General features: G+C 48.6%; 1 protein-coding gene across 1 annotated transcript in view; it reads left to right on the top strand.

Annotated features, from left to right (window-relative positions):
• Nucleotides 1-416: 416 nt before the first annotated feature.
• LOC138852395 (insulin-like growth factor 1 receptor) overlaps nucleotides 417-27,423 on the top strand; it is a 448,761-nt gene continuing 421,754 nt past the window's right edge. The window contains exon 1 of the mRNA XM_070082796.1: nucleotides 417-623. The gene's annotated coding sequence lies outside the window, so the exon portion shown is untranslated. The remainder of the gene's footprint in view (nucleotides 624-27,423) is intronic.

Genomic DNA, 27,423 nt, shown 5'->3' with positions numbered 1-27,423 from the left:
TATTACTGCCGTATTGTAAGTTATATTATTGCCGTATTGTAAGTTATATTATTGCCGTATTTCAGTCAGCATTTATTTTATTTAAGGGAATTAGATTTGGCTTGTTATTATTGATCAGAAAGGGGGAGGAAGACCAGTCTCGTGGAAGACGAGACTTTAGTTGCTGTCACCAGTCTCGTGGAGGACGAGACTTTTGTTGCTGTCACCAGTCTCGTGGAGGACGAGACTTTTGTTGCTGTCACCAGTCTCGTGGAGGACGAAACTCGTTGCTGTCACTAGCGCTGACCAATGAGAGGGCGAGACTGCTGGAGACGTCACTAGCGCTGACCAATGAGAGATCAGCATCTCCTGTGGGAGGGACGGGAGTGAGCATCAAACACATAAATAGTGGTGGTGTTGATGGTGATCCCAGCAGTAGTGAAACACTCATGTGAGGTTACGTACGTTGCTGCTACTGTTGTCTTGAGTCCACAACACTTGACACAGTGTTCCAGAGTGTGTTGAAACACACAGTGTTGCCAAGAAGGAGCGTGTGTGTTAACACATACACAGTGTTGCCAGCAAAGAGGAGCGTGTGTGTGTTGCAGCAACAAGTGTCAACATCTGCAACATCCTTGTAACACGTGAGTCTTGCTAAACACGTGTGTTGTTGCTAGTGATCTTGCAGGTGTTCCACCAGACCTTCGTTAATAAAGAGTACTGCGATATATAGTATGTACTCGCCACTTTCAGCATGCACTCTCCTCCCGCATCATGTACTCTCCTCCCCCAGCATGTACTCTCCTGCCGCATCATGTACTCTCCTCCCGCAGCATGTACTCTCCTCCCGCATCATGTACTCTCCTCCCGCAGCATGTACTCTCCTCCCGCATCATGTACTCTCCTCCCGCATCATGTACTCTCCTCCCGCAGCATGTACTCTCCTCCCGCATCATGTACTCTCCTCCCCCAGCATGTACTCTCCTCCCGCAGCACGCACTCTCCTCCCGCAGCATGTACTCTCCTCCCCCAGCATGTACTCTCCTCCCCAGCATGTACTCTCCTCCCCCAGCATGTACTCTCCTTCCGCAGCATGTACTCTCCTCCCCCAGCATGTACTCTCCTCCCGCAGCATGTACTCTCCTCCCGCAGCATGTACTCTCCTCCCGCAGCATGCACTCTCCCACAGAATGCACTCTCCTTCCGCAACATGCACTCTACCACAGCATGCACTCTCCCGCAGCATGCACTCTCCCACAGAATGCACTCTCCTTCCGCAACATGCACTCTACCACAGCATGCACTCTCCCGCAGCATACACTCTCCCGCAGCATGCACTCTCCCACAGCATGCACTCTCCTCCCGCATCATGTACTCGCCTCCCGCAGCATGTACTCTCCTCCCCAGCATGTACTCTCCTTCCGCAGCATGTACTCTCCTCCCCCAGCATGTACTCTCCTCCCGCAGCATGTACTCTCCTCCCCAGCATGTACTTTCCTTCCGCATCATGTACTCTCCTCCCCCAGCATGTACTCTCCTCCCGCATCATCTACTCTCCTCCCCCAGCATGTACTCTCCTCCCGCAGCACGCACTCTCCTCCCGCAGCATGTACTCTCCTCCCCCAGCATGTACTCTCCTCCCCAGCATGTACTCTCCTCCCCCAGCATGTACTCTCCTTCCGCAGCATGTACTCTCCTCCCCCAGCATGTACTCTCCTCCCGCAGCATGTACTCTCCTCCCCCAGCATGTACTCGCCTGCCGCAGCATGTACTCTCCTCCCCCAGCATGTACTCTCCTCCCGCAGCATACACTCTCCCACAGCATGCACTCTCCTCCCGCAGCATGCACTCTCCCACAGCATGCACTCTCCTCCCGCAACATGCACTCTCCTCCCGCAACATGCACTCTCCCGCAGCATACACTCTCCCGCAGCATGCACTCTCCCACAGCATGCACTCTCCTCCCGCAACATGCACTCTCCCACAGCATGCACTCTCCTACCACAGCACGCACTCTCCTCCTGCAGCATGCACTCTCCCACAACATGCACTCTCCTCCCGCAGCATGCAATCTCCTCCCGCAGCATGTACTCTCCTCCCGCAGCATGTACTCTCCTCCCACAGCAAGCACTCTCCTCCCACAGTATGTACTCTCCTCCCACAGCATGCACTCTCCTCCCACAGCATGTACTCTCCTCCCGCAGCATGCACGCTCCTCCCACAGACGCACTCTCCTCCCACAGCATGTACTCTCCTCCCGCAGCATGCACTCTCCCACAGCATGCACTCTCCTCCCGCAACATGCACTCTCCCACAGCATGCACTCTCCTCCCACAGCACGCACTCTCCTCCTGCAGCATGCACTCTCCCACAACATGCACTCTCCTCCCGCAGCATGCAATCTCCTCCCGCAGCATGTACTCTCCTCCCGCAGCATGCACGCTCCTCCCACAGACGCACTCTCCTCCCACAGCTTGTACTCTCCCCAGCATGTACTCTCCTCCCCCAGCATGTACTCTCCTCCCGCAGCACGCACTCTCCTCCCGCAGCATGTACTCTCCTCCCCCAGCATGTACTCTCCTCCCCAGCATGTACTCTCCTCCCCCAGCATGTACTCTCCTCCCGCAGCATGTACTCTCCTCCCGCAGCATGTACTCTCCTCCTGCAGCATGCACTCTCCCACAGCATGCACTCTCCTCCCGCAGCATACACTCTCCCACAGCATGCACTCTCCTCCCGCAGCATGCACTCTCCCAGAGCATGCACTCTCCTCCCGCAACATGCACTCTCCCACAGCATGCACTCTCCCGCAGCATGCACTCTCCCGCAGCATGCACTCTCCCACAGCATGCACTCTTCTCCCGCAACATGCACTCTCCCACAGCATGCACTCTCCTACCACAGCACGCACTCTCCTCCTGCAGCATGCACTCTCCCACAACATGCACTCTCCTCCCGCAGCATGCAATCTCTTCCCGCAGCATGTACTCTCCTCCTGCAGCATGTACTCTCCTCCCACAGCAAGCACTCTCCTCCCACAGTATGTACTCTCCTCCCACAGCATGCACTCTCCTCCCACAGCATGTACTCTCCTCCCGCAGCATGCACGCTCCTCCCACAGACGCACTCTCCTCCCACAGCATGCAGCCTCCTCCTGCAGCATGCCGTCTCCTCCTGCAGCATGCACTCTCCTCCCACAGCATGCACTCCTCCCGCAGCATGCAGTCTCCTCTCGCAGCATGCACTCTCCTCCCACAGCATGCACTCTTCTCCCACAGGATGCACTCTCCTCCCACAGCATACACTCTCCCGCAGCATGCACTCTCCTCCCGCAGCATGCACTCTCCTCCCACAGCATGCACTTTCCTCCCACAGGATGCACTCTCCTCCCACAGCATGCACTCTCCTTCCACAGCATGCAGTCTCCTCCCGCAGCATGCACTCTCCTCCCGCAGCACGCACTCTCCTCCCGCAGCAAGCACTCTCCTCCCGCAGCATGTACTCTCCTCCCGCAGCACGCACTCTCCTCCCGCAGCATGCACTCTCCTCCCGCAGCATGTACTCTCCTCCCGCAGCACGCACTCTCCTCCCGCAGCATGTACTCTCCTCCCGCAGCATGTACTCTCCTCCCGCAGCATGTACTCTCCTCCCGCAGCATGTACTCTCCTCCCCAGCATGTACTCTCCTCTCGCAGCATGCACTCTCTTCCCGCAGCATGTACTCTCCCGCAGCATGTCCTCTCCTCCCTCAGCATGTACTCTCATCCCACAGCACGTACTCTTCTCCCGTAGCATGTACTCTCCTCTCGCAGCATGCACTCTCCTCCCGTAGCATGCACTCTCCTCCTGCAGCATGCACTCTCCTCCCGCAGCATGCACTCTCCTCCCGTAGCATGCACTCTCCTCCCACAGCACGCACTCTCCTCCTGTAGCATGCACTCTCCTCCCACAGCACGCACTCTCCTCCCGCAGCATGCACTCTCATCCCGCAGCATGCACTCTCCTCCCACAGGATGCACTCTCCTCCCACAGCATGCACTCTCCTCCTGCAGCATGTACTCTTCTCCCACAGCACGCACTCTCCTCCCGCTGCATTCAGTCTCCTCCCGCAGCATGCAGTCTCCTCCTGCAGCATGCACTCTCCTCCCACAGCATGCACTCTCCTCCTGCAGCATGCACTCTCCTCTCGCAGCATGCACTCTCCTCCCGCAGCATGCACTCTCCTCCCACAGGATGCACTCTCTTCCCACAGCATACACTCTCCCACAGCATGCACTCTCCTCCCGCAGCATGCACTCTCCTCCCACAGCATGCACTCTCCTCCCACAGGATGCACTCTCCTCCCACAGCATGCACTCTCCTCCCACAGCATGCAGCTCCTCCCGCAGCATGCGCTCTCCTCCCGCAGCACGCACTCTCCTCCCGCAGCATGCACTCTCCTCCCGCAGCACGTACTCTCCTCCCGCAGCACGCACTCTCCTCCCGCAGCATGTACTCTCCTCCCGCAGCACGCACTCTCCTCCCGCAGCATGCACTCTCCTCCCGCAGCATGTACTCTCCTCCCGCAGCATGTACTCTCCTCCCGCAGCATGTACTCTCCTCCCGCAGCATGTACTCTCCTCCCGCAGCACGTACTCTCCTCCCCCAGCATGTACTCTCCTCTCGCAGCATGCACTCTCCTCCCGCAGCATGTACTCTCCTCGGGCAGCACGTACTCTCCTCCCGCAGCACGTACTCTCCTCTCGCAGCATGCACTCTTCTCCCGTAGCATGCACTCTCCTCCTGCAGCATGCACTTTCCTCCCACAGCATGCACTCTCCTCCCGTAGCATGCACTCTGCTCCCACAGCACGCATTCTCCTCCTGTAGCATACACTCTCCTCCCACAGCACGCACTCACCTCCCACAGCATGCACTCTCCTCCCGCAGCATGCACTCTCCTCCCACAGGATGCACTCTCCTCCCACAGCATGCACTCTCCTCCTGCTGCACTCTCCTCCCACAGCACGCACTCTCCTCCAGCAGCATGCACTCTCCTCTCGCAGCATGCACTCTCCTCCCGCAGCATGCACTCTCCTCCCACAGGATGCACTCTCCTCCCACAGCATACACTCTCCCACAGCATGCACTCTCCTCCTGCAGCATGCACTCTCCTCCCACAGCATGCACTTTCCTTCCACAGGATACACTCTCCTCCCACAGCATGCACTCTCCTTTCACAGCATGCAGTCTCCTCCCGCAGCATGCACTCTCCTCCCGGAGCACACACTCTCCTCCCGCAGCACGTACTCTCCTCCCGCAGCATGTACTCTCCTCCTGCAGCACGCACTCTCCTCCCACAACACGCACTCTCCTCCCACAGCATGCACTCTCCCACAGCATGTGTTATTACTGTTCTTACTGCTGAACAATGGTTTAGTGCCGATGAAGGTAGCGTAGGTAGCAATGATACGGCCGTGGACTAGTTTGGCTTTAATTGGATAGGAGTGAGTACACAACGGGCAGTGTGAGGGAGTGACCGTTAGCCAGTCCGTGGAGGGGCACTTGTGTCTATCAAGTCGGTCGGCCTAGGAGTGAGAGAGGGTGGGCTGTGCCTCCCACTGACCTAGGTAAGCCTACATAGGGCAGCACCTGAATGCCGCGAAATATGAACTAGTCAGAGCAGACGGCTAGGCTGTGTGCTCTGACAGTACAGGCTGTCTACATTTGCTCGGCCACGCACCTCGCGCGACAATACTGGTGGGCCCATAGGTATAAAGGAATTACACTAGCTACCCCAGAGAGGGACTGGCTTTCGGTCACTAGTAAATCAAAAATGGACAAAAAAATGCAACAGGCAAAAAAAAACTCTCCCATCCAGGGGAAGAGAAAACTGGTTTGCCCTCGCTGTTTCATCGAGTAGAGAGCCCGGAGACGTCAGCACTGGAACTAAAATCTTCTATATACAGGTTGTCCGCAGGGCTGAACATCAGTTGACCACTCGTCTACTAACGTTGTTGCACCCTTACATCTGCAAACAATGACTGACAGTAGCATTTCCTAAGGTGTGACATGTAACTCAGAGGGCAGCACTGCCCTGACCGTAATACGGCTTTTTTTTTTGTATAAAAACACTGCGTGCACATAACTACAATAATACTGTATCCATGGAATTCATTACGCTCTGGGTACCCTTCTAAAAGTATTTACATAATTACATGACGTTGTCCACCCTGACTCCATTATCGACTAGCTATACAATGTGTGCGCATTTATACCCATTTCTGCAAGCAAACAATTAGCATAACTAGCGTAGGAGTCTGACAAGTCAGTAGGTACGTCAGTGTCACAGAAATGTACTGTTGTCCTGGGTCGCAGGCCATAGGTATGGAGCCTTACTGGGCCGTCTTCCATAACAGTAGTGGTGGGAGAAGGGATAGACGGGTTGTCCCTAGCATTGGTCTGATTGTGGCGTTGCGACGCACGCGACTCCAGCTCTGCTTCGGCCTGCACATGGTCCACATACTTCATGTGATCAAGGTGGGCTTCCTTAATGGTTCCCGTAGCAATCTCCCTCACCTCGAACTTATTGCCACGGAGCTGTCGTAGGACACGGTAAGGACCCACGAATTTTGGGACAAGTTTGTGCATACCTGGGGTCTGCGCTGGGTTGAGCAACATAACTTTGCAACCTGGTTCCACTTTGCTTTCCTTGGCGCGGGCATTGCGCTCAGACGTGAACCTATCAGTAGCTTTCATAAGGTTCTCTCGTACCCGCTGGAAGACAAGCTGCGTTGTCCTCATCTTTACTACACTGGGGTTATCAGTATCGTAAGTAGGTCTAGGTGGAGCAAACAGAATTTCATATGGTAAGCGCTTGTCATAGCCATACAAAGCAAAATGAGGTGTCTCACCGATCGACCTGTTGAGGGAGGAATTTAATGTACACTGAACATCTGGGATAGCCTCATCCCATGTAGTACAACTTGGGTTAACGGTTACTCTGAGCACCTCCAGGACTTTGCGATTTGTACGTTCAGCAAGACCATTACTCGCAGGGTGGCGTGGAGCTACTGGCGCTTGATGAATGTTGAATCTGGAGCAAAGATCCTGCATTATGCCATTTATAAACTCAGACCCATTGTCTGACAGAAGGACACGTGGGCAAGTATGACGAAGAACAACATGCTCACGGAAAGCACTAGCGACCGTTAGCATGCACTCTCCCGCACCATGTACTCTCCTCCCACAGCATGAACTCTCCTCCCACAGCATGCACTCTCCCACAGCATGCACTCTCCTCCCCCAGCATGCATTCTCCTCCCACAGCATGTACTCTCCTCCCGCAACACGCACTCTCCTCCCACAGCATGCACTCTCCCACAGCCCCAGCATGAACTCTCCTCCCACAGCATGCACTCTCCCACAGCATGCACTCTCCTCCCCCAGCATGCACTCTCCTCCCACAGCATGTACTCTCCTCCCGCAACACGCACTCTCCTCCCACAGCATGCACTCTCCCACAGCATGCACTCTCCTCCCACAGCATGCACTCTCCCACAGCATGCACTCTCCCACAGCATGCACTCTCCTCCCACAGCATGCACTCTCCTCCCACAGCATGCACTCTCCCACAGCATGCACTCTCCTCCCCCAGCATGCACTCTCCTCCCACAGCATGTACTCTCCTCCCACAGCATGCACTCTCCTCCCGCAGCACGCACTCTCCTCCCACAGCATGCACTCTCCCACAGCATGCACTCTCCCACAGCATGCACTCTCCTCCCACAGCATGCACTCTCCTCCCACAGCATGCACTCTCCTCCCACAGCATGCACTCCCACAGCATGCACTCTCCTCCCACAGCATGCACTCTCCTCCCACAGCATGTACTCTCCTCCCACAGCATGCACTCTCCTCCCACAGCACGCACTCTCCTCCCACAGCATGCACTCTCCCACAGCATGCACTCTCCCACAGCATGCACTCTTCTCCCACAGCATGCACTCTCCTCTCACAGCATGCACTCTCCCACAGCATGCACTCTCCCACAGCATGCACTCTCCTCCCACAGCATGCACTCTCCCACAGCATGCACTCTCCCACAGCATGCACTCCCACAGCATGCACTCTCCTCCCACAGCATGCACTCTCCTCCCCGAGCATGGACTCTCCTCCCACAGCATGTACTCTCCTCCCACAGCACGCACTCTCCTCCCACAACACGTACTCTCCTCCCACAGCATGCACTCTCCCACAGCATGCACTCTCCTCCCACAGCATGCAGTCTCCTCCCGCAGCATGCACTCTCCTCCCGCAGCATGCACTCTCCCACAGCATGCACTCTGCTCCCGCAGCATGCACTCTCCTCCCACAGCATGCAGTCTCCTCCCGCAGCATGCACTCTCCCACAGCATGCACTCTTCCACAGCATGCACTCTCCTCCCACAGCATGCACTCTCCCACAGCATGCACTCTCCCACAGCATGCACTCTCCTCCCACAGCATGCACTCTCCTCCCACAGCATGCACTCTCCCACAGCATGCACTCTCCTCCCACAGCATGCACTCTCCCACAGCATGCACTCTCCCACAGCATGCACTCTCCCACAGCATGCACTCTCCTCCCACAGCATGCACTCTCCCACAGCATGCACTCTCCCACAGCATGCACTCTCCTCCCACAGCATGCACTCTCCCACAGCATGCACTCTCCCACAGCATGCACTCTCCCACAGCATGCACTCTCCTCCCACAGCATGCACTCTCCTCCCACAGCATGCACTCTCCTCCCACATCATGCACTCTCCCACAGCATGCACTCTCCTCCCCCAGCATGCACTCTCCTCCCACAGCATGTACTCTCCCACAGCATGCACTCTCCTCCCACAGCAAGCACTCTCGTCCCACAGCACGTACTCTCCCACAGCATGCACTCTCCCACACCATGCAATCTCCTCCCACAGCATGCACTCTCCCACAGCATGCACTCTCCTCCCACAGCATGCACTCCCACAGCATGCACTCTCCCACAGCATGCACTCTCCCACAGCATGCACTCTCCCACAGCATGCACTCTCCTCCCACAGCATGCACTCTCCTCCCACAGCATGCACTCTCCCACAGCATGCACTCTCCTCCCACAGCATGCACTCTCCCACAGCATGCACTCTCCTCCCACAGCATGCACTCTCCCACAGCATGCACTCTCCCACAGCATGCACTCTCCCACAGCATGCACACTCTCCTCCCACAGCATGCACTCTCCTCCCGCACAGCATGCACTCTCCCACAGCATGCACTCTCCCACAGCATGCACTCTCCTTCCGCACAGCATGCACTCTCCCTCCCCACAGCATGTACTCTCCTCCCGCAGCACGTACTCTCCTCCCACAGCATGCACTCTCCCGCAGCATGCACCCTCCTCCCACAGCATGCACTCTCCTCCCACAGCATGCACTCTCCCACAGCATGCACTCTCCTCCCTCAGTCTGCACTCTCCCACAGCACGCACTCTCCCACAGCATGCACTCTCCCACAGCATGCACTCTCCCACAGCATGCACTCTCCCACAGCATGCACTCTCCTCCCACAGCATGCACTCTCCCACAGCATGCACTCTCCCACAGCATGCACTCTCCCACAGCATGCACTCTCCTCCCACAGCATGCACTCTCCCACAGCATGCACTCTCCCACAGCATGCAATCTCCTCCCACAGCATGCACTCTCCCCCAGCATGCACTCTCCTCCCCCAGCATGCACTCTCCTCCCCCAGCATGCACTCTCCTCCCACAGCATGCACTCTCCCACAGCATGCACTCTCCCACAACATGCAATCTCCTCCCACAGCATGCACTCCCACAGCATGCACTCTCCCACAGCATGCACTCTCCTTCCACAGCATGCACTTTCCCACAGCATGCACTCTCCTCCAGCATGCACTCTCCCACAGCATGCACTCTCCTTCCACAGCATGCACTCTCCCACAGCATGCACTCTCCTCCCACAGCATGCACTCTCCCACAGCATGCACTCTCCCACAGCATGCACTCTCCCACAGCATGCACTCTCCCACAGCATGCACTCTCCCACAGCATGCACTCTCCCACAGCATGCCACAGCATGCACTCTCCCACAGCATGCACTCTCCCACAGCATGCACTCTCCCACAGCATGCACTCTCCCACAGCATGCACTCTCCCACAGCATGCACTCTCCCACAGCATGCACTCTCCCACAGCATGCACTCTCCCACAGCATGCACTCTCCCACAGCATGCACTCTCCACCCACAGCATGCACTCTCCCACAGCATGCACTCTCCCACAGCATGCACTCTCCCACAGCATGCACTCTCCTTCCACAGCATGCACTCTCCCACAGCATGCACTCTCCCACAGCATGCACTCTCCTCCCCAGCATGCACTCTCCTCCCACAGCATGCACTCTCCCACAGCATGCACTCTCCCACAGCATGCACTCTCCCACAGCATGCACTCTCCTCCCCCAGCATGCACTCTCCCACAGCATGCACTCTCCCACAGCATGCACTCTCCTCCCCCAGCATGCACTCTCCTCCCACAGCATGCACTCTCCTCCCACAGCATGCACTCTACCACAGCATGCACTCTCCCACAGCATGCACTCTCCCACAGCGTATGGTGATAATGCTGTTAAATATTAGTGTTGAAGATGTAATGGGATCAAACACTTATAAATCATGTATAACTTTATACACAAATTTCTTCAACAAAAAAATATAAATTGTAACTTATTCTGTCCAAGTCTAATCCGAACCTTTCAAAGAGACCATTATCCTAAAATACACAAGCACAATAAGTTGGAATTTGCTTATGAGTTGTATATCACGTTATGATAATGGAAACCTTCAAGCCAATCATAAGCTGCAGTAGTTTACTTTTCTTCAGAATGGTCTCCCCAGGAGTGGTCTCTCTCAGAGTGGTCTCCCTCAGAATGGTCTCCCCCAGAATGGTCTCTCTCAGAGTGGTCTCTCCCAGAGTGGTCTCCAGAGTGGTCTCCCCAGAGTGGTCTCCCCAGAGTGGTCTCCCCCAGAGTGGTCTTTCTCAGAGTGGTCTCTCTCAGAGTGGTCTCCCTCAGAATGGTCTTCCCCAGAGTGGTCTCCCCCAGAGTGGTCTCTCTCAGAGTGGTCTCAGTGTGTTCTCCCTCAGAGTGGTCTTCCTCAGAGTGGTCTCCCCCAAAGTGGTCTCGCTAAGAGTGGTCTCCCTCATCATACAACAAGCAGTGGGTCATCATACAACAAGCAGTGGGCCATCATACAACAAGCAGTGGGTCATACAACAAGCAGTGGGTCATCATACAACAAGTAGTGGGTCATACAACAAGCACTGGGTCATCATACAACAAACATTGGGTCATCATACAACAAGCAGTGGGTCATACAACACGCACTGGGTCATCATACAACCTGGAGTTTACCTGGAGAGAGTTCCGGGGGTCAACGCCCCCGCGGCCCGGTCTGTGACCAGGCCTCCTGGTATATCAGAACCTGATCAACCAGGCTGTTACTGCTGGCTGCACGCAAACCAACGTACGAGCCCCAGCCCGGCTGGTCAGGATTAGGTGCTTGTCCAGTGCCAGCTTGAAGACTGCCAGGGGTCTGTTGGTAATCCCCCTTATGTATGCTGGGAGGCAGTTGAACAGTCTCGGGCCCCTGACACTTATTGTATGATCTCTTAACGTGCTAGTGACACCCCTGCTTTTCATTGGGGGGATGTTGCATCGTCTGCCAAGTCTTTTGCTTTCGTAGTGAGTGATTTTCGTGTGCAAGTTCGGTACTAGTCCCTCTAGGATTTTCCAGGTGTATATAATCATGTATCTCTCCCGCCTGCGTTCCAGGGAATACAGGTTTAGGAACCTCAAGCGCTCCCAGTAATTGAGGTGTTTTATCTCCGTTATGCGTGCCGTGAAGGTTCTCTGTACATTTTCTAAGTCAGCAATTTCACCTGCCTTGAAAGGTGCTGTTAGTGTGCAGCAATATTACAGCCTAGATAGAACAAGTGACCTGAAGAGTGTCATCATGGGCTTGGCCTCCCTAGTTTTGAAGGTTCTCATTATCCATCCTGTCATTTTTCTAGCAGATGCGATTGATACAATGTTATGGTCCTTGAAGGTGAGATCCTCCGACATGATCACTCCCAGGTCTTTGACGTTGGTGTTTCGCTCTATTTTGTGGCCAGAATTTGTTTTGTACTCGAATGAAGATTTAATTTCCTCGTGTTTACCATATCTGAGTAATTGAAATTTCTCATCGTTGAACTTCATATTGTTTTCTGCAGCCCACTGAAAGATTTGATTGATGTCCGCCTGGAGCCTTGCAGTGTCTGCAATGGAAGACACTGTCATGCAGATTCGGGTGTCATCTGCAAAGGAAGACACGGTGCTGTGGCTGACATCCTTGTCTATGTCGGATATGAGGATGAGGAACAAGATGGGAGCGAGTACTGTGCCTTGTGGAACAGAGCTTTTCACTGTAGCTGCCTCGGAATTTACTCTGTTGACGACTACTCTCTGTCTTCTGTTAGTGAGGAAATTATAGATCCATCGACCGACTTTTCCTGTTATTCCTTCAGCACGCATTTTGTGCGCTATTACTCCATGGTCACACTTGTCGAAGGCTTTTGCAAAGTCTGTATATATTACATCTGCATTCTTTTTGTCTTCTAGTGCATCTAGGACCTTGTCGTAGTGATCCAATAGTTGAGATAGATAGGAACGACCTGTTCTAAACCCATGTTGCCCTGGGTTGTGTAACTGATGGGTTCTAGATGGGTGGTGATCTTGCTTCTTAGGACCCTTTCAAAGATTTTTATGATATGGGATGTTAGTGCTATCGGTCTGTAGTTCTTTGCCGTTGCTTTACTGCCCCCTTTGTGGAGTGGGGCTATGTCTGTTGTTTTTAGTAACTGTGGGACAACCCCCGTGTCCATGCTCCCTCTCCATAGGATGGAAAAGGCTCGTGATAGGGGCTTCTTGCAGTTCTTGATGTACACGGAGTTCCATGAGTCTGGCCTTAGGCTTGTGTTAACCAAATTCTGTGGCTCTCATAAAAAATTTATTTTGATCTTCGACCTCAGTCTGGTTAGCGGCTTGCTAAAAACTGAGTCATATTGGGCCTTGAGTAGCTCAGTCATTTCCTTGCTGTTATCTGTGTAGGACCCATCTTGTTTAAGTAGGGGCCCAATACTGGACGTTGTTCTCGACTTTGATTTGGCATAGGAGAAGAAATACTTTGGGTTTCTTTCGATTTCATTTATGGCTTTTAGTTCTTCCCGCGATTCCTGACTCCTATAAGATTTCTTTAGCTTAAGTTCGATGCTTGCTATTTCTCTGACCAGTGTCTCCCTACGCATTTCAGATATATTGACCTCTTTTAGCCGCTCTGTTATTCTTTTCCGTCGCCTGTGAAGGGAGCGCCTGTCTCTTTCTATTTTACATCTACTACTCCTTTTTCTTAGAGGAACAAGCCTTGTGCATACATCGAGTGCCACCAAGTTACTCTGTTCTAGGCATAAGTTGGGGTCTGTGTTGCTTAGTATATCTTCCCAGCTTATATCGGTTAGGACTTGGTTTACTTGGTCCCACTTTATGTTTTTGTTATTGAAGTTGAATTTGGTGAATGTTCCCTCGTGACTAATCTCATTATGTCGGTCTGGGGCTCCACGCATACATGTCTGAACCTCAATTATGTTGTGATCTGAGTATATTGTTTTTGATATGGTGACATTTCTTATCAGATCATCATTGTTAGTGAAGATGAGGTCTAGTGTATTCTCCAGTCTAGTAGGCTCTATTATTTGCTGGTTTAAATTGAATTTTGTGCAGAGATTTAAAAGCTCGTGTGAATGTGAGTTTTCATCAGAGCTGCCTCCTGGTGTTATTACTGCAACAATATTATTTGCTATATTCCTCCATTTTAGGTGCCTTAAGTTGAAATCCCCCAGGAGCAAGATGTTGGGTGCAGGAGCTGGAAGATTTTCCAGACAGTGGTCAATTTTTAACAGCTGTTCCTGGAATTGCTGGGATGTTGCATCCGGAGGCTTGTAGACTATCACAATGACTAGGTTTTGGTTCTCGACCTTTACTGCTAAAAGTTCCACTACATCATTTGAGGCATTAAGCAGTTCTGTGCAAACAAGTGACTCTGCAATGTACAGGCAAACCCCCTGTTCACTCTGTCACATCTGTATAGGTTGAAACCTGGGATCCATATTTCGTTGTCCAAGTGATCCTTTATGTGGGTCTCAGTGAAAGCCGCGAACATTGCCTTTGCCTCTGCAAGCAGTCCACGGATGAAAGGTATTTTGTTGTTTGTTGCTGGCTTTAGACCCTGTATATTTGCAAAGAAGAATGTCATCGGACTGGTGGTATTGTTGGTACTGGGGGGGGGGATTTTTTTTCCGGCATTAGTATCTGTATCTGTTGGTTTGGAGTGGAGGCCATCGACTGTGGTTCCACTCCAGGAATGACTGGATTTGGTGTACGATTTCTGCCATTTCCTGCCAGTTTTTTTTCCTTCCTGGCACTAAAAAACCTCTCCCTCTTGAGTGGCTGTGGCTACTCAGGTTTTCCCATGGCCTGGATGTTTTGTATCTTTTTGTCCCCTTTAGATGGTGTGCCTGGCAATTTACGTTATAGCACAGTCTTTCCTGTACTGAAGAGGTACACATTTCAGGGTGAAAAAGCTTACAGGAAGGGAGTTTGCATTTTCCTGTTGTCATCTGGGCACGGCATTTTCTAGGGTGGTCATAGTTGCACGTCCCGTCTGTTTTTCCAGATTTCCCATGTCTGCAGATACCAAGTGCATAGTATGTGCACAGGCTTGGTTTCCGTTTGCCTTGGGTTTCTGTGACTGTATTCTCTGTTGGTGCATGTTTCCCTGTCTTATTCCTATCCTCCCTAGCACCAACAATGGAGCTCCCACCAGTTGTTTTTGGTAATATATCCTCACTATTGCTAGTGGAGTCCTCTTGTTTGCTATTTCCTGTTGTATTTCTAGTTTGCAATATTGGTTTTATCTTATCTTTGACTACACTTGTTTCCCCACTACTGCTCCTGTCCCCTATGAGGTCATTTATATGTATTCCTTCCTGCGTATAATTCCCGACTACCTGGACAAAATCTCCAGCTTCACCATTACTGTCTCCCAGGACAGCACCTCCAGCTTCGCCATTACTGTCTCCCAGGACAGCACCTCCAGCAGTGGGTCATCATACAACAAGCAGTGGGTTATCATACAACAAGCAGTGGGTCATACAACGAGCATTGCGTCATCATACAACAAAGCATTGAGTCATCATACAACAAGCAGTGGGTCATACAACAAGCATAGGGTCATACAACAAGCAGTGGGTCATCATACAACTGGCAGTGGGTCATCATACAACAAGCATTGAGTCATCATACAACAAGCAGTGGGTCATCATACAACAAGCAGTGGGTCATGCAACAAGCAGTGGGTCATCATGCAAAAAGCATTGGGTCATACAACAAGCATTGGGTATCATACAACAAGCCTTGGGTCATCATACAAGCATTGGGTCATCATACAACAAGCATTGGATCATCATACAACAAGCATTGGATCATCATACAACAAGAAGTGGGTCATACAACAAGCAGTGGGTCATCATACAACAAGCATTGAGTCATCATACAACAAGCACTGGGTCATCATACAACAAGCATTGGATCATCATACAACAAGCATTGGGTCATCACACAACATTGGGTCATCATACAACAAGCAGTGGGCCATACAACAAGCAGTGGGTCATCATACAACAAGCAGTGGGTCATACAACAAACATTGGGTCATCATACAACAAGCAGTGGGTCATACAACAAGCAGTGGGTCATCATACAACAAGCAGTGGGTCATCATACAACAAGCAGTGGGTCATCATACAACAAGCATTGGGTTATCATACAACAAGCAGTGGGTCATCATACAACAAGCATTGGGTCATCATACAACAAGCAGTGGGTCATACAAAAAGCAGTGGGTCATACAACAAGCAGTGGGTCATCATACAACTGGCAGTGGGTCATCATACAACAAGCATTGAGTCATCATACAACAAGCAGTGGGTCATCATACAACAAGCAGTGGGTCATGCAACAAGCAGTGGGTCATCATGCAAAAAGGTCATACAACAAGCATTGGGTATCATACAAGCCTTGGGTCATCATACAAGCATTGGGTCATCATACAACAAGCATTGGATCATCATACAACAAGCATTGGATCATTATACAACAAGAAGTGGGTCATACAACAAGCAGTGGGTCATCATACAACAAGCATTGAGTCATCATACAACAAGCACTGGGTCATCATACAACAAGCATTGGATCATCATACAACAAGCATTGGGTCATCACACAACATTGGGTCATCATACAACAAGCAGTGGGCCATACAACAAGCAGTGGGTCATCATACAACAAGCAGTGGGTCATACAACAAACATTGGGTCATCATACAACAAGCAGTGGGTCATACAACAAGCAGTGGGTCATCATACAACAAGCATTGGGTCATCATACAACAAGCAGTGGGTCATCATACAACAAGCATTGGGTTATCATACAACAAGCAGTGGGTCATCATACAACAAGCATTGGGTCATCATACAACAAGCAGTGGGTCATGCAAAAAGCAGTGGGTCCATACATCAAGCATTTGGTCATCATACAACAAACTTTGGGTCATCATACAACAAGCCTTGGGTCATACAACAAGCAGTGGGTCATATAACAAGCAGTGGGTCATACAACAAGCAGTGGGTCATAAAACAAACAGTGGGTCAAACAACAAGCATTGCATCATCATACTACAAAGCACTGGGTCATCATACAACAAGCAGTGGGTCATACAACAAGCAGTGGGTCATCATACAACAAGCAGTGGGTCATACAACAAGCAGTGAGTCATACAACAAGGAGTGGGTCATCATACAACAAGCATTGGGTCATCATACAACAAGCATTGGGTCATACAACAAGCAGTGGGTCATCATACAGCAAGCAGTGAGTCATCATGCAACAAGCAGTGGGCCATCATACAACAAGCATTGAGTCATCATACAACAAGCATTGGGTCATCATACAACAAGCATTGGGTCATCATACATCAAGCATTTGGTCATCATACAACAAGCATTGAGTCATCATACAACAAGCAGTGGGTCATACAACAAGCAGTGGGTCATACAACAAGCAGTGGGTCATACAACAAGCATTGCGTCATCATAAAACAAAGCATTGGGTCATCATACAACAAGCATTGGGTCATACAACAAGCATTTGGTCATCATACAACAAGCATTGGGTCATCATACAACAAGCATTGGGTCATCATACAACAAGCAGTGGGTCATACAGCAAGCAGTGGAGCATACAACAAGCAGTTGGTCATCTTACAACAAGCAGTGGGTCATACAACAAACATTGCATCATCATACAACAAAGCATTGCGTCATCATACAACAAAGCATTGCGTCATCATACAACAAAGCATTGGGTCATCATACAACAAAGCATTGGGTGTGTTGAATGGTTTGGAAAACCGACAAGTTGAAGATTGAGACACTTATGCAACATATGGGAAATTTTATTCAGGAAACGTTTCGCCACACAGTGGCTTCATCAGTCCAATACAAAGCAGAAAGGTGTAAGGAGATGAGAAGTTTGAGGTAATAGTCCCTCAGCCTGGAGTCGATGTGTTCAGTCCATCAATCTTGTAGAATGTACAGCATAGGACCGTAGACGTGGCTTTTATGCTGTAGTCAGCTGAGGCGAAGCAGGAAGAGGCGGGGTCATAGTGGTACCATCCACTTCGTCTTTGGATGAAGACCTACTATGACCCCGCCTCCTCCTGCTTCGCCTCACCTGACTACAGTATATAAGCCACGTCTACGGCCCTATGCTGTACATTCTACAAGATTGATGGACTGAACACATCGACTCCAGGCTGAGGGACTGAATACCTCAAACTTCTCCTCTCCTTACACCTTTCTGCTTTGTATTGGACTGATGAAGCCACTGTGTGGCGATACGTTTCCTGAATAAAGATTCCCATATGTTGCATAAGTGTCTCAATCTTCAAAGCATTGGGTCATCATACAACAAGCAGTGGGTCATACAACAAGCAGTGGGTGATCATACAACAAGCAGTGGGTGTTCATACAACAAGCAGTGGGTGATCATTCAACAAGCAGTGGGTCATCATACAACAAGCAGTGGGTCATACAACAAGCAGTGGATCATCGTACAACAAGCAGTGGGTCATCATACAACAAGCAGTGGGTCATACAACAAGCAGTGGGTGATCATACAACGAGCAGTGGGTCATACAACAAGCAGTGGGTCATTCAACAAGCAGTGGGTATTCATACAACAAGCAGTGAGTGATCATTCAACAAGCTGTATGATGACTCACTGCTTGCTGTATGATGACCCACTGCTTGTTGTACGATGATCCATTGCTTGTTGTATGATGACCCACTGCTTGTTGTATGATGACCCACTGCTTGTTGAATGATCACTCACTGCTTGTTGTATGAATACCCACTGCTTGTTGTATGACCCACTGCTTGTTGTATGATGACCCAATGCTTGTTGTATGACCCACTGCTTGGTTTTATGATCACCCACTGCTTGTTGTATGATCACCCACTCCTTGTTGTATAATCACCCACTGCTTGTTGTATGACCCACTGCTTGTTGTATGATGACCCAATGCTTGTTGTATGACTCACTGCTTGCTGTATGATGACCCACTGCTTGTTGTATGATGACCTACTGCTTGCTGTATGACCCACTGCTTGTTGTATGATGATCCACTGCTTGTTGTATGATGACCCACTGCTTGTTGTATGACCCACTGCTTGTTGTATGATCACCCACTGCTTGTTGTATGACCCACTGCTTGTTGTATGATCACCCACTGCTTGCTGTATGATGACTCACTGCTTGTTGTATGACCCACTGCTTGTTGTATGATCACCCACTGCTTGTTGTGTGACCCACTGCTTGTTGTATGATCACCCACTGCTTGTTGTATGATGACCCACTGCTTGTTGAATGATCACCCACTGCTTGTTGTATGATGACCCACTGCTTGTTGTATGATGACCCACTGCTTGTTGAATGATCACTCACTGCTTGTTGTATGAATACCCACTGCTTGTTGAATGACCCACTGCTTGTTGTATGACCCACTGCTTGTTGTATGATCACCCACTGCTTGTTGTATGACCCACTGCTTGTTGTATGATCACCCACTGCTTGTTGTATGATGACCCACTGCTTGTTGTATGATCACCCACTGCTTGTTGTATGATCACCCACTGCTTGTTGTATGATCACCCACTGCTTGTTGTATGACCCACTGCTTGTTGTATGATGACCCAATGCTTTGAAGATTGAGACACTTATGCAACATATGGGAATCTTTATTCAGGAAACGTTTCGCCACACAGTGGCTTCATCAGTCCAATACAAAGCATATATATATATATATATATATATATATATATATATATATATATATATATATATATATATATATATATATATATATATATATATATATATATATATATATATATTTTCAACAAGTCGGTCGTCTCCCACCAAGGCAGGGTGACCCAAAAAAGAAAGAAAATCCCCAAAAAGAAAATACTTTCATCATCATTCAACACTTTCACCACACTCACACATTATCACTGCTTTTGGAAATATAAACACAAATGCAGTATAATGTGATCCTTTATTGACAACGTTTCACCCACACAGTGGGCTTTCTCAAGTCACACACAGATCTACCTGGGGTTGGAAGGTACGAGAGTATTTATAGTCAGAATGTTGAGGTCAGGTGAAGAATGCTGCATCTGATGATCCACCGGGTGGGGTTATAGAGTCTTGGGTAGCTTGGCAGGGGTATTGGACAAGTTGTAGACCTTCTGCAGTGTTCTATGTTCTTATGTGGGATAGCGATGAAGAAGTTTCTTGGCGAGTGGTTCAGCTATGTTATAGAAGCCATTGTTCTGGTTGAAATTGTTGGTTGTAGAGATAAGCGATGATTCCAGGATTCTTCGGTATTGAGTGTTGTCTTCTGTGGCGATAAGTCTTGAGTTTCTGTAGTTAATTAAATGGTTGTGTGAATTGCGATGCTGTACACAGGCATTCCTTGTATCGTCAGTCCTGCTTGCATATTGGTGTTCTGAAATGCGTGTTTGGAGGTCTCTTGATGTTTCGCCCACATATAATTTGTTGCAGTCATTACAAGGGATTATGTATACCCCTGCAGAGGATGGAGGCTTGTCCTGTCTACTACTGGTGATGTCCTCGATGGTCGTGGTTGTGGAGGTAGATACTTGGAATGATGTTTTGGCAAAGATGTTGGAAACATGTTTGGCAATGGAGTTGTTGGGGAGGACTATGTATCTCTTCTCGGCAGTGTCTTCTCTGGGTGTGTTGTAGATGTTTAATGCCCGCCGTCTGCAGTCTCTGATGAAGTGACTAGGATAGTGGAGTTTGGAAAATACTTGTTCAATTATAGTGCATTCTTCCTCAAGGAACTCATTGCTGCAGATTCTGAGTGCACGTAGGAAGAAGCCTATAATCACACCACGTTTGGTTTTGGTGTCGTGGTGAGAGTAGAAGTGGAGAAGATCGTTTTGGTTGGTGGGTTTTCGATAGACTTTAAAACGAAGTTCGTGTTCAGCTTTGCAGAGCAGAACATCAAGGAAAGGAAGAGTGTTGTCGACTTCTTCTTCAAGTGTGAAGAAGGTAGATCCGTGTGTGACTTGAGAAAGCCCACTGTGTGGGTGAAACGTTGTCAATAAAGGATCATATTTTATACCATTTATTACCATCACTGCTTTTGCAGAGGTGCTCAGAATACAACAGTTTAGAAGCATATACATATAAAGATACACAACATATCCCTCCAAGCTGCCAATATCCCAAACCCCTCCTTTAAAGTGCAGGCATTGTACTTCCCATTTCCAGGACTCAAGTCCGACTGTATGAAAATAACCGGTTTCCCTGAATCCCTTCACTAAATATTACCCTGCACACACTCCAACAGATCGTCAGGTCCCAAGTATCATTAGTCTCTATTCACTCCTATCTAACACGCTCATGCACGCTTGCTGGAAGTCCAAGCCCCTCGCCCACAAAACCTCCTTAACCCCTCTTTCCAACCCTTTCGAGGACGACCCCTATATATATATATATATATATATATATATATATATATATATATATATATATATATATATATATATATATATATATTTATTTATTTTTATTATTATCACACTGGCCGATTCCCACCAAGGCAGGGTGGCCCGAAAAAGAAAAACTTTCACCATCATTCACTCCATCACTGTCTTGCCACAAGGGTGCTTTACACTACAGTTTTTAAACTGCAACATTAACACCCCTCCTTCAGAGTGCAGGCACTGTACTTCCCATCTCCAGGACTCAAGTCCGGCCTGCCGGTTTCCCTGAACCCCTTCATAAATGTTACTTTGCTCACACTCCAACAGCACGTCAAGTATTAAAAACCATTTGTCTCCATTCACTCCTATCAAACACGCTCATGCATACCTGCTGGAAGTCCAAGCCCCTCGCACACAAAACCTCCTTTACCCCCTCTCTCCAACCTTTCCTAGGCCGACCCCTACCCCGCCTTCCTTCCACTACAGACTGATACACTCTTGAAGTCATTCTGTTTCGCTCCATTCTCTCTACATGTCCGAACCACCTCAACAACCCTTCCTCAGCCCTCTGGACAACAGTTTTGGTAATCCCGCACCTCCTCCTAACTTCCAAACTACGAATTCTCTGCATTATATTCACACCACACATTGCCCTCAGACATGACATCTCCACTGCCTCCAGCTATATATATATATATTATATATATATATATTATATATATATATATATTATATATATATATTATATATATATATATATATATATATATATATATATATGTAGCTAATCTCCTACTATAAAGGTCTATCGCTATGGTCAAACACAAGACACTCGGGTAAATATTAACCAAAATTTCCTTTAAAAAAAATGCGGGATGGGTTATTGACAAAGATTTAAAAGCTAAAGTGAAATAGATCAGCACCAATGTATCTCAAGAATTTTGTTTTTCCTATTTTCTCCATAACATTATTCTATCCTTTTCTTATTCCTCAGAGTTTTTTTTTTTAATTCTACGTTACTTAGTATTTTTAACACTCCTTTGTAGGTACATTTTTTTTACTCCGCTTTATAGTTGAGAGAACAATATATTTTTTCCTCGGGGTCTTGCATGTTTTGCAGCGGCGCCGCCTCCACAATAAGAGTCGTGAGGGGGAGGTTCTTATACACGCTTTCTGTAAACATTGTTACGTTGCTATGGCCGATGGCGTCAACATGGCAGGCTACTAGTGGAGACCAGGGCAGTGTTCCAGAAGATATTGAAGATACTCCAGGCAGGCGACTGACAATTTTTCAGCAGAGGACAATGTTCCAACAGTTGACAATATTCCAACAGTTGACAGTGTTCTAACAGTTGACAACGTTCCAACAGACATGTTCCAGCAGACGACAGTTTTCCAACAGACAAGTTCCAATAAATAAGTTCTAGAAGACAAGTTCCAGCAGACGACAAGTTTCCAACAGACGACAAGGTTCCAACAAAAGACAAGGTTCCATCAGAAGACAACGTTCCAACAGACGACAAGGTTCCAACAAAAGACAAGGTTCCATCAGAAGACAACGTTCCGACAGACGACAGCGTTCCAACAGAAGACAACGTTCCAACAAAAGACAACTTTCCAACAGACAACAGTGTTCCAACAGACGACAGTGTTCCAACAGACGACAGTGTTCCAACAGACGACAGTGTTCCAGCAGACGACGGTGTTCCAACAGACGACAATGTTCCAACAGACGACGGTGTTCCAACATACGACAGTGTTCCAGCAGACGGCAGTGTTCCAGCAGACGGCAGTGTTCCAGCAGACGACAGTGTTCCAGCAGACGACAGTGTTCCAGCAGACGACAGTGTTCCAGCAGACGACAGTGCTTCAGCAGACGACAGTGTTCCAGCAGACGACAGTGTTCCAGCAGACGACAGTGTTCCAGCAGACGACAGTGCTCCAGCAGACGACAGTGCTCCAGCAGACGACAGTGTTCCAGCAGACGACAGTGCTCCAGCAGACGACAGTGTTCCAGCAGACGACAGTGCTCCAGCAGACGACAGTGCTCCCGCAGATGACAGTGCTTCACAAAGCATGTCGAGAAGACTATACTGTGTATGCAAATATACATCACTGTATACATAATATATAAATCCCACTTTACATACATATATACATGCCTAACACAGTAAACAAGAAAAATATTGAGGCAGTTAAATTATTGAAGAGGAGGAAGATGGAAGAGCGAGCAGCGTCCTCTGACCCCTCGTCTTGCTGTGTCAATCAGGAAGGAAAAACCTACTCTGGTGGCCGGAGTATATTTCACGTGTGTGTGTGTGTGTGTGTATGAGTGTGTGGGGTGAGGCATGTCATGCAGAGCGTGGAGGTGGGCGCACAACCATTATTCTCACCCTTCTCAAGGCGACACCCATCTTGCCGTGTTCCTTCCTCATAGTAAAAACAAAGAAAAAACACATTGCATGTTTGAATGTGAGACGGGAGAATTTACGACCCTGTCTGCAGTAGGAAAACACAAGTTATATTTTAAGTGAAACGTTTTCACGAGGCTGGAGAAAGATGGGAGTGGGTGGGGGGGGGATATGGACCAGTAAATGAGATTTTAAGCGGTTCGACAGATATAATTATAGTGTACATAACTAAGTTTATTAATATATATATATATATATATATATATATATATATATATATATATATATATATATATATATATATATATATATATATATATATATATATATATATATATACTTTATGGTAAGTTTGTAGCTGAAACTGTATTGTAGGTGGGCCAGAGGTACGACCCTTGTTGTTCAAACTCTACATTAATGACTTGAATTATGGAATAAATAGTGACATCAGTAAGTTAGCTTGAACACAAAAAAATCTTAGTTTACCATAGATCATGAAGATAATTTTAATAACGTGCGTTGTCGGAAAAGTGGCAGGAAGAGAACCAGGACCAGGACCAGGACCAGGACCAAGACCAAGACTAGGACCAGGTCTGGTCTGACCTGATCAGTCAGGTTATTTGCTAAAATTTGCTTTTCAACGTTTTAAGTGTTTTAAGATTTTAGTGAAACAAAGGTGAAGGGGGTGGGAGAGTTTCATTGGGGGGAAATAAATGGGATTAAGTCAGCGGTTTAAAATAGAGTTAGAGCTAAAGAAGAAATAGCAATAATGTTGAAGGATAAGTTATGGCAAGAAAAGAGGGAATATAAATGTATAAATTCAAGGATTATGTGGAGTAAAATAAGGGTTAGATGTGAAAAGTGGGTTATAATAAGCGTTTATGCACCAGGAGAAGAGAGAAGTGTAGAGGAGAGAGAGAGATTTTGGGAAATTTTGAGTGAATGTGTGGGGAGTTTTGAATCAAGTGAGAGAATACTTGTGGTTGGGGATCTCAATGCTAAAGTGGGTAAAAATGTTGTGGAGGGAGTAGTAGGTAAACATGGGGTGCCAGGGGTAGATGAAAATGGGGAGCCTTTAATTGAGCTATGTGTAGAAAGAGGTTTGGTAATATGTAATGCATATTTATGAAAAAGAGGATAAGTAAGTATACAAGGTATGATATAGCAAGTAATGAAAGTAGTTTTTTAGATTATGTATTGGTGGATAAAAGGTTGATGGGTAGGCTCCAGGATGTGCATGTTTATAGAGGAGCAACAGATATATCAGATCATTATTTAGTTGTAGCTACAGTTAGAGTAAGAGGTAGATGGGGCAAAAGGAAAATGGCAACAGTAATTAAGAAAGAGGTGAAAGTTTATAAACTAAGGGAGGAGGTAGTTAGGGTGAGACATAATCAACTTTTGGCAGAAACGTGGATTAGTACGAGTATGGGTAGTGGGGGTTGAAGAGGGTTGGGATAGTTTTAAAAAATGCAGTGTTAGAGTGTGCGGCAGAAGTTTATGGTTATGGGAGGGTGGGTGCAGGAGGAAAGAGGAGTGATTGGTGGAATGATGAAGTAAAGGGTGTGATAAAAGAGAAAGAGTTAGCTTATGAGAGGTTTTTTACAAAGAAGTGCTATAAGAAGATCAGAGTATATGGAGAGTAAAAGAAAGGTGAAGAGAGTGGTGACAGAGTGCAAACGGAGAGCAGATGATAGAGTGGGAGAGGCACTGTCAAGAAATTTTGCTCAGAATGAGAAAAAAATTTGGAGTGAGATAAACAAGTTTAGAAAGCCTAGAGGACAAATGGATTTGTCAGTTAAAAAGAAAGTAGGGGAGTTAGTAGATAGGGAGATGGAGGTATTGGGTAAATGGCAGAAATATTTTGAGAAACTTTTAAATATCGATGAAGAATGGGAGGCATTAATTTCATGCTCTGGCCAGGGAGGTACTGTCGTGGCGGTTCATTGATGGATTTAAAGTAATAATACACACGTAGGATGTCTTGGTAGCTTGTAATAAGATAATAAGGGGGAACACTCAGAGCCTTGACGCCTGACCTGTCTACTCTGGTATAACCCGTCTTCAGCTGAGGGCAGTTTACCTGGAGAGAGTGCCCGAAGACACACATTCAAAGGTTGACTTGTGACGTCACAGCTAACAGGGGAGCATTGAACCACATAACGGTTAGTGAGTGGTTCACATCTCACGAAAAAAATACCAGGTATGGTTCTCCAAGCAGCTACTATAATGTAGCCCGCCAGGACTCCCAAGTATGGTTCTCCAAGCAGCTACTATAATGTAGCCCGCCAGGACTCCCAAGTATGGTTCTTCAAGCAACACACAAGTCTTTTATTAACAATACGTTCCAGTGTTATTATTATTGCTGTTGTTGTTGATGATGATGATGATGATGTTGCTGTTTTTGTAGGGAAGCGCTAAACTGCAGGAGTCATGCACCACGTATGTTGCAGTATTGAGCACGTGTAGGCGGCAAGAACGTTAGGTTTGCGATTTGTCAGGTGGGATCCAGGTACGTCAGCCTTACGAAAAGCCAAGACTACGGCAGCTCTCCAATAATGACATTACTATCGTCATGTCATGAAAGAATAAAGAGACGTAAGAGGAAAAATGTCATTGTTGAAGTACAGTAACTGTACATCACGTAACTTGGTAGCCATGGTTGTCATCACAAAAACACTGACGTAAAGTCCAGGATAGTAAACACAGCTAGTTGTAGAGTTCATCAATGTGTGAGTCCAGTGGAGAGGATTCCCGTACGGACTTATAATGAAGAAAGTCTGGAGGCCGAAGTGAGGTGGCGACCCAGTGTTTCTGCTGCCTCAACAATATTGGCTAACTTCTCGCCAGCTATGTTGAGGATAGGAGCTGGGTCAGGCAGGTACTTGACCACCAGCTTCCTCACCTTTCTCCTTGCTGAACTGATTGAGGTCACACACTACTGAACCAGACTGGTGAGCCAGCGGTCTTTCTACCGTAGCCCACCAAGGTGGTGGTATTTTGTTCTTCAGTACACAAGACTAATATTTCCTGGCACGAGTTGTAATTATATGATCTCCCACAAACTGTACAATTTGGTCAAACCGTCTGCTTATTAAAAGATTAAAAATCACGTCTTATGAGGTAGTTATATATTATCGCGTCATGGAGGCTAATGGGTACCATTCGTCTGAGTTAATAGACAGCAGCATCCACAGCAGCGCATGCCAGCGAGTTTGTTTTTTTGCCACAGAACCAGCAGCACCACAGAACCAGCAGCACCACAGATCCAGCAGCAACACAGAACCAGCAGCACCACAGAACCAGCAGCAACACAGAACCAGCAGCACCACAGATCCAGCAGCAACACAGAACCAGCAGCACCACAGATCCAGCAGCACCACAGATCCAGCAGCACCACAGAACCAGCAGCACCACAGAACCAGCAGCACCACAGAACCAGCAGCACCACAGATCCAGCAGCAACACAGAACCAGCAGCACCACAGAACCAGCAGCACCACAGATCCAGCAGCAACACAGAACCAGCAACACCACAGAACCAGCAGCACCACAGAACCAGCAGCACCACAGAACCAGCAGCACCACAGAACCAGCAGCACCACAGATCCAGCAGCAACACAGAACCAGCAACACCACAGAACCAGCAGCACCACAGAACTAGCAGCACCACAGATCCAGCAGCAACACAGAACCAGCAACACCACAGAACCAGCAGCACCACAGATCCAGCAGCACCACAGATCCAGCAGCACCACAGAACTAGCAGCACCACAGATCCAGC

This window comes from Cherax quadricarinatus, chromosome 8 (assembly GCF_038502225.1).
Source record: "Cherax quadricarinatus isolate ZL_2023a chromosome 8, ASM3850222v1, whole genome shotgun sequence".
NCBI lineage: Eukaryota > Metazoa > Arthropoda > Malacostraca > Decapoda > Parastacidae > Cherax > Cherax quadricarinatus.
This window is presented reverse-complemented; position numbering and strand designations above follow the sequence as displayed.